This window comes from Bubalus kerabau, chromosome 1 (genome assembly GCF_029407905.1).
Source record: "Bubalus kerabau isolate K-KA32 ecotype Philippines breed swamp buffalo chromosome 1, PCC_UOA_SB_1v2, whole genome shotgun sequence".
NCBI classification, from domain to species: domain Eukaryota; kingdom Metazoa; phylum Chordata; class Mammalia; order Artiodactyla; family Bovidae; genus Bubalus; species Bubalus kerabau.
The window spans coordinates 216,228,573-216,240,224 of NC_073624.1; positions in this window are offsets into that span (position 1 = coordinate 216,228,573).

Consider the following 11,652-nt stretch of genomic DNA (forward strand, 5'->3'; position numbering starts at 1 on the left):
CTACCTGCTGGAGATGCTTGGGGTGTAGGGGTTGTGGGTGTCCAGCCTGCTGCTACTGCTGCTGCTGCTAAGTCACTTCAGTCGTGTCCAACTCTGTGTGACCCCATAGATGGCAGCCTACCAGGCTCCCCCATCCTGGGATTCTCCAGGCAAGAACACTGGAGTGGGTTGCCATTTCCTTCTCCAGTGCATGAAAGTGAAAAGTGAAAGTGAAGTCGCTCAGTTGTGTCCGACTATTAGCGACCCCATGGACTGCAGCCTACCAGGCTCCTCCATCCATGGGATTTTCCAAGCAAGAGTACTGGAGTGGGGTGCCACTGCCTTCTCCGGGGTGTCCAGCCTACTAGACTCTATCTCCAGGGCACTAGCAGTCAAAGCCCTGACCCCCCCAACACAGAGGTCTGGCTCGTTGATTCCTGAAACTTCACCACTGGCACTTTATTCATTTGGTTTCTGGCTTTGATCTCTCCAAAAGGACATATAATAACTTTGGAAGAGGCAACTTGTTTAAGCTGTAATCAGAGGCTTTCCTGTGTGCTAGTTTGAAAGCAAGAAGAGTGAGTGTTCTGGGTATCAGAAGAGGGCATTTAAGGTGCTAGAAGCATGCTCTTAGGAAACCAGGCGCCAAAGCCACATTCTAAACATTCGGCAGCTTTGTAGGGGCTCAGTCTCATAAAGAACACTTGTCTTTATATTGTAAGTGTGGTCAACACAGAGCATCTGTGTCACTCACACTTTGACCTCAGGAAAGCACTTTTGGTTAAGAAAAAAGTACCAAGAGTGAACCCCACTTCCTTTTCAGAGCCTTCTCTCAGCAATCTGCTCAACTGTGATGTGCTGAGTAGACAGGAAGAACCAAGTAAAATCGACTGAGGTCACTGGCTGGCCCAAGGTTAGCACGACACTCTATTGATAGTCTACATGTCAGTTCACTTTTTTCTTATGCTAATGAGCAAGGCAACAATAGACTTTCTAAGGCTTAAATGACATATTGTAAATGTCAGACTGCTGCTGGGGCTGTTCTTGCATTTTTTGTTCCATTACAAAGGTGTCAAAAGCAGTGAGATCTTGAATCCATTAAGCCTGATTTTTAAAGTGATGTATAAGTACATGTAATTATGGTACTCTTTTTTTAAAAACACATTTTAAGCTGTTGCAATGAAAGGTATTATTTAACACTTAATTTCTAAGAAATATAAAATGTATAATGATTATATGCTATCCTAAGGCTAGAATGAGAAGTTCTATCTGTGATTCTGTAGTGGTATTTGTCCTGCTTTTCCTGCAGCAGGAGTGGGGGAGTGGTAGTGACAAGTTATACCAGCCTATCTCTATATAGGCTTACTCTGTCCATCCATCCATTCACCCATCCATTTTCTATCTGTTGGAACGATTTTGTGAGATGACAAGACGTTCATTTACTCATCCCCTTTACAATTGCTCATTGAGTACTTGCTATGTGCCAGGCGCTATTCTGAGTAGTGAGGATACAGCAGTGAATGAAACAGGCAAAAATCCTGCCTGCCTGGAGCTTACATTCTAGTGGGAACAATAGATAAGAAAAACGTATCTGTGGTTGTTGTTATTGTTCAGTGGCTAAGTTGTGTCCAACTCTTTGCAACCCATGGACTGCAGCACGCCAGGCTTCCCTGTCCTTCTATTAGAGGAAACACACTGACTAAAACCGCCCACCCTGGCCAGGCACCTAGTAACCATTTGTGTGAATTATTTTATGACAGGAGGTCCTAGGAAGGAACACTGAACTAACAAGCCATCACCAACCAAAAGAGTTCAAGAAAGCTCAAAAGGACACACCGCATGTCTGACCACCTCCCAGAATCCTTCTCACTGGCATCCATCTTGGCTGAGCAATGCATGCACTGCCAGAAAGGACTCTGAGTCAGAATGATTGGCTCAAGACAACCCAGAAACGAATCCCATCACCATAAAACCTGAGACCCCGAGCCACGTGGTAGAGCAGTTCTCCTGGTTCCTTTACCCTATGGCTCTCTTCCCAGGTACCCTTTCCCAATAAAGTCTCTTGTTTCATTAGCACATGTGTCTCCTCAGACAATCCATTTCCCAGTGTTAGACAAGAGCCCACTCTTGAGCCGTGGGAGGTGTCCCTCTTCCTGCAATACTTCACTATCTCCTGGAGTTTGCTCCAATTCATGTCCATTGAGTCAGTGATGATATCTAACTATCTCATCCTCTGCCACACTCTATAGTATATGATATAGTCGTTAGTAACAAGGAGAAAATGAAGCAAGTGACATTTGAGTAAAGCCCTAGGCTTTCCCAGTAGCTCAAATGGTAAAGAATCTGCCTGCAACACGGGAGTTCAGTTCAGTTCAGTTGCTCAGTCGTGTCCGACTCTTTGCGACCCCATGAACTGCAGCACACCAGGCCTCTCTGTCCATCATCAACTCCTGGAGTTCACCCAAACCTATGTCTATTGAGTCGGTGATGCCATCCAACCATCTCATCTTCTGTGGTCCCCTTCTCCTCCTGACCTCAATCTTTCCCAGCATCAGGGTCTTTTCCAAGGAGTCAGCTCTTCGCATCAGGTGCCCAAAGCATTGGAGTTTCAGCTTCAGCATCAGACCTACCAATGAACACCCAGGACTGATCTCCTTCAGAATGAACTGGTTGGATCTGCTTGCAGCCCAAGGGACTCTCAAGAGCCTTCTCCAACACCACAGTTCAAAAGCATCAATTCTTCAGTGCTCAGTTTTCTTTATACTCCAACTGTCACATCCATACATGACCACTGGAAAAACCATAGCCTTAACTAGATGGACCTTTGTTGACAAAGTAATGTCTCTGCTTTTGGGAGAGCTGGGTTCAATCCCTGGATTGGGACGATCCCCTGGAGAAGGACATGGCAACCCCCTCCAGTATTTTTGCCTGGAGAATCCCATGGACAGATGAGCCTGGCAGGCTACAGACCATGGGGTCACAAAGAGTTTGACATGACTGAGCAACTAACATTTTCATTTTCTGAAGGAGAAGAGGGAGTAAGCCTTGTAGGTATCTATGGAAAGAGCATTCCACGTAGAGGGGGAAGTGAATGGTGAAGGCCTGAGGCAAGAGTATTCTTACAAGATTTGAGGAACAGAGACTAGAGTAAAGGATGGAGGGAGGAGGCAGTAGAAGATGAAGTCAAGGGGATGGGGTAGCAGAGGACAGATTGCAGGGAGGGTTCTTAGGTCCTTAGAAGGACTATGTTTTACTCTGAGTGGAAGGACACCATTGATGGGTTTCAAGCAGAGGATTGACATGAGTTGACATCCTTACAGGAGTCCTCTGGCCCTCCGCATTTAGAATACATTGTAGGACCAAGAGTGGAGGCAGGGAGGCAAATGGGAGGCCCCCACACTCTCCAGGTGAGATGGTAGTGGCTTGGACCAGAGTTGTGATAGTCAGCGTGGGGAGAGGTATTTAGATTCTGGACATGTTTCGAAGATAGAGCTGAAATTTGCTGACATATTTTACATAAAATGTGAAAGAAAATAGAGAATTCCAAAGTTCTGGGCCTGTGAAACTAAAAACATGATATTGCTATTTAATGAGATAGGAAAACAGCAAGAGAAATGTGTTTTTAAGAAGAGAATCTAGAAGTCACCTTGGACACAAGTTTGAGATGACTATTGTAAATCCAGCAGAAGTCAAAGGGAGAATTGGATATAAAAGTCTGGAGTTCAAGAGAGAGGGGAGGACTCGAGATCTAGATTTGGGAATCAATAACATATAGACTGGGCTTAAAACCAGGAGGAGTGATGTCACCAAGAGAATCAGCATAAATAGAGACAGAAGTGCTCCTAGAACTGAGCCGAGCCAGGCACCCCTGCTGTCAAGAGGTTGAGGTAATGGGAGAGGGGGCAGCCAAGGGGAGGAGTTGTCCGAGCAATCAGGTTTGGAAAGCCAGAGACTGCATCCAGACTCTTTGCTGTGGAATAGGACATAATTAAACAGTGTATTCAAACATGTATGTTCATTGTAGCACTATTTACAATAGCTAAGACATGGAAGCAACCTAGATGTCCATCAACAGAGGAATAGAAAAAGAAGTTGTGGTACATATACACAGTGGAATATTAGAAAGGAACACATCTGAGTGGCTGAACATAGAGCTTGTTATACAGAATGAAGTAAGTCAGAAAGAGAAAAACCAATACCTTGTATTAATGTATATATATATGGAATCTAGAAAAATGGTACTGATGAACTTTTTGCAGGGCAGAAATAGAGATGCAGACATAGAGAACAGACTTTGGACCCAGCAGGGAAAGGAGAGGGTGCTACGAATTGAGAGAGGAGAATTAAAACATATATACTGTGCTCAGATGCTCAGTCATGTCCGACTCTTTGCGACCCCATGAAGTGTAGCCCACCAGGCTCCTCTGTCCATGGGATTCTTCAGGCAAGAATACTGGAGTGGGTTGCCATTTCCTTCTCCAACATATACATTACCATATGTAAAATAGATAGCTAATGGGACGTTCCTGTATAACACAGGAGTTCAATGCGATACATGGAGAGCCTGGAGGAGTGAGATGGAGTTGGGGGCAGGGGGATTCAAGAGGGAGGGGCCATATGTATACTTATAACCTGATTCACATTGTATAGAAGAAGCCAACACAACACTATAAAGCATTTACCCTCCAAGTAAAAATAAATGTAATAAAATAGTGTACTCAAAAAAATATCATTGTATGTTACTGTCCTATATCTGGAAAAGTGTCTGTGACTTGGGTTGAGAGTAGAAGAAACCAAAGCTAAAAGAACAAGCTAATGTGATGATTTCTGGTCAGAGAAAACTGATGCCTTCCCATCATTATTCCTACTTTGCAAGAGGCTGTGCATCAAAGTTTAAAATTTGAAGCATTTGGTATAAAAACTATTTGGGGATTTTTTTTCCCTGACATAATTCAGAAGTAAAGTCATTATAATTCTCAACATATTTCTATGGAATATTAGCCAAAAAAATCTAATTAAATTTAGGCTTCTTGAAAATAGATTTTATACAGCTTCCAGAATATAGGGGAATCTGAGTTTGTGAAAAGGAACTTTTACTCAAATCCATTATCTTTTATGGATAATGTTCTAGCTCTATATTGAGAATGGCTAGGAAAAGTGCTAGGGATGGCATGAATATTGTAGGAGAAATGCTGTGGTTCATTAATTAGTGTTTTTAGCGTAGTTCTCTAGGTAGTTAATTCAAGGAAATGTAACTAAATTTTACGTGAGTTAGTGACATAGTTGCACATCATGACTGTCACTTGTCAAAGGGAACCTATATATGGCATTCTACAAGCTTGATGTTAGTTATTTTTTTCTGGATTCAAGATGAAACCTCTGCTCCAAAGGGAATACATCAATATATTAAGAGTTTGACTTGGTTCCTGTCTGAAGCACCCATAGAAGTTTTCTGCTAAAAAGAACGAGTCACTTTCAGGATATGACTCAACAGTAATTTGTTCTTAATGAAACACCCTTCATTCAATAGTAGATGGTGTAGAGATTTTTCCTTTCAAAGGTTTGAAAAGTTCCCTAAAGGCAAGAAGTTGTGATTGATGTTGATAAAGGAAAGTGAGTAACCAAATTTTCTCTGAAGAGAAAACTTCTTTTATTAAATGTAAGGGCAAAAATGCTCAGTAAGGATTTGGGGATCTAAAATACACTTTTTTACTATGATTCAGCCCAAACTGAATACATGCTCTGTGAATCATTATTAAAGGAAGAAAATAGCTCCAACTCACACATGTGATCTGCTTCCCCCTTCTGGAGGAAAATCATTGCCCCTAAACCCAAAGCTTTGTGCATTCTCAAAAGCTTCATGCATTCTCAAGACTCTTCCTCAAAGCCCAACTGAGAGCCCACACCATGCCATGTGCTGGGTATGCATGGGGTCCGGAAAGAGGTGTCACTTGGATTTTTTTTTCACTTTGATTCTTATTCAACATGTTTTGCATACCTCATCCTATGTTTATAAAGCTCAAATAAGACTACTCATGTGAAAGAGTCAAAGCTGTAACACTCTCTGTAAATGTTGAGCTTTGCAATTTTACTCAACACAGGGAGTTCACACAGGGCAATGTAAAAGCCAGACACGCTGTGCTTGGTTTGAATTTCTACTGAGGTAATACTTTCATTAACACCACCATCTAGGAGATGTGGTGGTAGGCGTGTGATTGATCGGCGGTGACGTGAGCAGTAGCGGACATTATGGTTGTGACATTGGCCTGTGTTGCACAGGTGACTGTGTGGCTCAGTTTTTTTTTAATTTTACCTAATCATTTATTTATGGCTGTGCTGGGTCTCTGTTGCTGCGTGCAGGCTTTCTCCTGTTGTGGCGAGTGGGGATACTCTTTGTTGTGGTGTGTGGGTTTCTTACTCTCTGTTGCCAAGCACGGGCTCCAGGTTTAGTTGTGGGGCACGTAGGTGTAGTTGCCCCACGTCATGTGGAACCTTCCTAGACCAGGCATCGAACCCGTGTCCCCAGCATTGGCAGGTAGATTCTTAACTACTGGACCACCAGAGAGGTGCCGCTGGGTTTGTTCTTGCTCTGCTCTCTGTGCTAGACTGCTTGCCATTGCTGTTGATTGGCAAACTCTGTTGATGTCTCTGAGCCCGTGTTTAGTGTCTCCTTAATACCTTGTAACAAAGAGCTATCCTATTTCTGTTTGCTTACTTATTGGTGTGTTTGCTGCCAGTCTACTGCTATCCTGTGATATTTAAAATATTATTTCCCTTAAATATTATGGTATCTTTTCCATTTCCTCTGACAGTTGTAATGTAATCAACTGGCAATACAGTGTATCCTTTATGATAATGAATAATAATTATTAAAAACAAAACCTACTTTGGAGCATTTACTTTATAAAGCCAGTACATCAAATGAAACTATTGTGTATTTAATTTCCAATCTTAAGACATGGCATTTTTCAATGATTTTAAATTGCCATAGGAAAACATAATAAAGAGGAAATTTTAGCACATTGAAAGCACTTGCTGTTCTTTACAAGGAAAATATTTTAGTATTAAATTTTTCCTCTAATTAAACAGCTAAGAAATTTTCATTCTTGCTAATGACTACTCTTTGAAATGCCTTTAAAGATGGCTGATCACCCGAACAGCTATAAAACATGACCTACTAACCTACTTTTATCACATGATTTGAAATGACTGATCTTGTTTCTCTCTATAATCCCAGATTTGTGTGGACAGTCAAATTAATAATACACACTTTGCCTTTCATAGCTGACTACAGAAAATTATCTATAAATTAACTATTTCTATGAAATGTTTAGTTAAACATAGCAATAAATCAGTGTCCTTTTAACATAAAGTGTATTTGCAGAATCATTTACAAATTTATGTTACAGCTTTTAAAACTAGCTAATCCATGTTACAGCTTTTAAAATCAGTTGGAACACATAATTCAATGTTACAGAAAATTATCTTTAAAAATTACAAATTTATGTTACAGCTTTTCAAACCAGTTGGGACACACAGTTCAATGTCACATTTTATTTTAAAGACTTTGCACTATAAAAACTTGACTTAGAAAAGCATTAGTGAAAAGGAAAAGGTCAAAATCATTTTTCTTCTCTGTTTTAAGAAATGATAAGTTCAGATCCACAAGATGGTACAAAACAAGGCTACCTTACATGAGACAGAACACAGTGTTTATGGAATCTTGAGCTCCACACAATCCCCTTGATTTTATTCACTTTTCAAAACAGGATAGTGGCTTTGAACCAGTATTGTCAGGGATGACTAGCCCTGACCCACTTAGAAATGCTATTTCATAATTCCCTCTCTTTTCAGGGGCTTCATACTGTGTCTGAAAACAGCAGCAAGTTCTTCCACATTCAGAGACGCACTAGCTGGCATTTCTGATTTTAAAATGAAAACCCTTAATTTTTACTTTACTAATTTTACATTTACTAATTTCCTTTGGGGAAAGCTTAATTTTAAAGGAATATGGAGCAAAAGCAAAAAGTCTTAACTTATTTAGAATATAGATTATATATCTTTTAAAATATTAAACACCAACCTCTTTTTTTAATTAATTATTTTAATTGGAGGCTAATTAATTTACAATATTGCGGTGGTTTTTGCCATACATTGACATGAATCAGCCATGGGTGTACATGTGTTCCCCATCCTGAACCCCCCTCCCACCTCCCTTCCCATCTCATCCCTCAGGGTCATCCCTCAGGGTCATCCCAGTGCTCCGGCCCTGAGCACCCTGTCTCATGCATCAAACCTGGACTGAAACACCAAATTCTTAAAAGAAAGGCAGAATAGATCTTCAGAGCATAATTATATTGGTAAGACGATGGCACCCCACTCCAGTACTCTTGCCTGGAAAATCCCAAGGACGGAGGAGCCTGGTAGGCTGCAGTCCATGGGGTCGCTAAGAGTCGGGCACGACTGAGCGACTTCACTTTCACTTTTCACTTCCATTCACTGGAGAAGGAAATGGCAACCCACTCCAGTGTTCTTGCCTGGAGAATCCCAGGGACGGCGGAGCCTGGTGGGCTGCTGTCTATGGGGTCGCACAGAGTCGGACACGACTGAAGCGACTTAGCAGTAGCAGCAGCATTCGATTGGGACAAACAATAAGTGCTTTTATGACATGATTGTCTATGTAGAAAATCCAGTGGAATGTACTAGATGCCAATGGAGGCTTCTAGAACTAAAAGTGATTTGAGCAAGTTTGCTCCCTGGTGGCTCAGACAGTAAAGAATCGGCCTGCATTACAGGAGACCTGGGTACGATCCCTGCGTTGGGAAGATCCCCTGGAGAAGGGAATGTCTACCCACTCCAGCATTCTAGCCTGGAGAATTCCATGGACAGAGGAACCTGGTTGGCTGCAGTCCATGGGGTCACAATGAGTCTGCCATGACTGAGTAACAAAGCACAGCACAGCAAGATACAAGATCAATGTACAAAAGTCAATTATATTTCTATATATTTGCAACAAATGATTAGGAATTAAAACATATAAAGAAATATTGTTTACAACAGCATTGTAAAAACTATAAATACCTAGGGTGTGTGTCGCTCACTCAGTCATGTCTGATTCTTTGTGACCCCATGGACTGTAGATGCTAGGCTCCTCTGCCTGTGGAATTTTCCATGAAAGAATATTGGAGTGGGTTGCCATTTACTCCTCCAGGGGATCTTCCTGACCCAGGGATCAAACTCACGTCTCTTGCATCTCCTGCACTGGCAGCTCGACTCTTTACCACTGTATCACCTGGGAAGCTGAAAGATTAGAAGGCTAAGGATTTGTGCATGCTCAGTTGCCAAGTCGTATCCAACTCTTTGCCACGCCATGGACTGTAGACCCCTAGACTCCTCTAAAATACCTAGGGTATCTCTGGGGGAAAAAAAAAGTGTGCAACACCTGTATGAAAACTCAAACATTGCTGAGAGAAAATAAAGAGGACCTAAATACATGAAAGCTATATTATGTTCATCAGTTTGAATTTTAAGCTATCAATTCTCCCTACACTGATTTCTAGATTCAAGGCAATCTCTAGCAAGATCCCATCAATACTTTTTTTTTTTTTGGTAGATATTGACAAACTGAGTCTAAAATGCAAATAGAAATGCAAAGAATATCGAATAGTCATAATAAAGCCTGGATGGGAGGGGAGTTTGGGGGAGAATGGATACATGTATATGTATGGCTGAGTACTTTCACTGTTTACCTGAGACTATCACAGCGTTGTTAACTGACTGTACCCCAATACAAAATAAAATGTTAAACAAACCAATAAAACAAAAGAGCCAATACGGCCTTGAAAAAGAACAAGTTGGAGGGCTAAAATTACCTGATTTTAATAATTATTACAAAGTTACAGAAACAAGGCAGTGTGATGTTGGCATAAAAATGGGAAAATATATCAATTAAACAAAATAGAGACTCTTAGACCACGTATACATGAACAACTGATCTTCTGCAAAGACGCAGAGGCAATTCAGTGGAGAAAAGCAACAATCTTTTCAAAAGCTAGACATGAAGTAATTGGATATACATACAAAAAAAAAGTGGACTTCGATTCATACACAAAAGTTAACTCAAGGGGGCTTCCCTGGCAGCTCAGACGGTAAAGTGTCTGCCTACAATGCAGGAGACACGGGTTCGATCCCTGGGTCGGGAAGATCCCTGGAGAAGGAAATGGCAACCCGGTACTCCAGTATTCTTGCCTGGAAAATCCCATGGACTGAGGTGCCTGGTAGGCTACAGTCCATGGGGTCGCAAAGAGTCGGACACAAAAAGCGTGAAGTAATTGGATATACATACAAAAAAAAAAAGTGAACTTTGACTCATACACAAAAGTTAACTCAAATGAATCATAAACCTACATGTGAAATCTAAAGTTATAAACTATATAGGAGAAAATCTTTGTGAACTTGGCTTAGGCAAAAATCTCTTAGATGGACATCATGATCCACAAAAGGTCAAATTGATAAACCAGACTTCATCAAAATGAAAACTTCTGCTCTTCAAAAGGAGAGTAGAAAGACAACTTACATACAGACTGGAAAACAAAAAGGTTGTAAGTCTAATGTCTGATAGGGGATTTGTATGCAGAATGTATAAAGAATTCTCAAAATTCAGTGAGAAAACAGACAACCCAATTAAAATTAGGCAATATTTTAACAGACACATAACCAAAAAGGTTGTACAGGTGGCAAATAAACACATGAAGAAATGTTCAACAGCATTATTCACTAGGGAAATGTACATTTAAACTGTATTGTGATACCTCTAGATATCTATTAGATTAAAAAGTGAGGGTGAGGATGTGGAGGAAATGGAGCTGTAACACACTTCTGGTGGGAATATAAAATAGCCTTGTTGGAAAAGACTGGCAATCTTCTTTAGAAGTTAGTTCAGTTCAGTCTCCCAGTTGTGTCCGACTCTTTGTGACCCCATGGACTGCAGCATGCCAGGCTTCCCTGTCCATCACCAACTCCCGGAGCTTGCTAAAACTCATGTCCACGTCCATCGAGTTGGTGATGCCATCCAACGATCTCATCCTCTGTCTTCCCCTTTTCCTCCCACCTTCAATCTCTCCCAGCATCAGGGTCTTTTCCAATGAGTTGGCTCTTTGAATCAGGTGGCCACAGTATTGGAGCTTCAGCTTCAGCATCAGTCCTTCCAATGAATATTTGGGACTGATTTCCTTTAGGATTGACTGGTTTGATATCCTTGCAGTCCAAGGCACTCTCAAGAGTCTTCTCCAACACCACAGTTCAAAAGCATCAATTCTTCGATGCTCAGCTTTCTTTATTGCCCAACTCTCACATCCATATACGACTACTGGAAAAACCATAGCTTTGACTAGACAGACCTTTGTTGGAAAAATAATGTCTCTGCTTTTTAATATGCTGTCTAGGTTGATCATAGCTTTTCTTCCAAGGAGCAAGCGTCTTTTAATTTCATGGCTGCAGCCACCATCTGCAGTGATTTTGGAGCCCAAGAAAATAAAGTTTGTCACTGTTTCCATTGTTTCCCCATCTATTTGCCATAAAATGATGGGACCGGATGCCATGATCTTAGTTTTTTGAATGTTGAGTTTTAAGCCAGCTTTTTCACTCTCCTCTTTCACTTTCATCAAGAGGCTC